Genomic DNA, 226 nt, shown 5'->3' with positions numbered 1-226 from the left:
ATGAAGTAACAAAGTGGAGCTTAACTTCTCTTTTAAAAAAATTATCTAGGGCTGCCCAGCCCAGGCCGGGAGGCCCAGATGGGGGAACCCCGGGCTGGGCCCCCCCCTGGAGGATGGCAGCAGCTGGACTGGCAGCGAGGAAGGAAGTGAGGAAGGCACGGGTGGCAGTGAGGGGGCCGGGGGCGATGGTGGCCCAGATGCAGAGGGTGTCTGGAGCCCCGACATT

Source organism: Octodon degus, unplaced genomic scaffold (genome assembly GCF_000260255.1).
Source record: "Octodon degus isolate 3935 unplaced genomic scaffold, OctDeg1.0 scaffold00069, whole genome shotgun sequence".
Classification (NCBI taxonomy): domain Eukaryota; kingdom Metazoa; phylum Chordata; class Mammalia; order Rodentia; family Octodontidae; genus Octodon; species Octodon degus.
The sequence above is the reverse complement of the archived record's forward strand: the minus strand, read 5'-3'. Positions refer to the sequence as shown.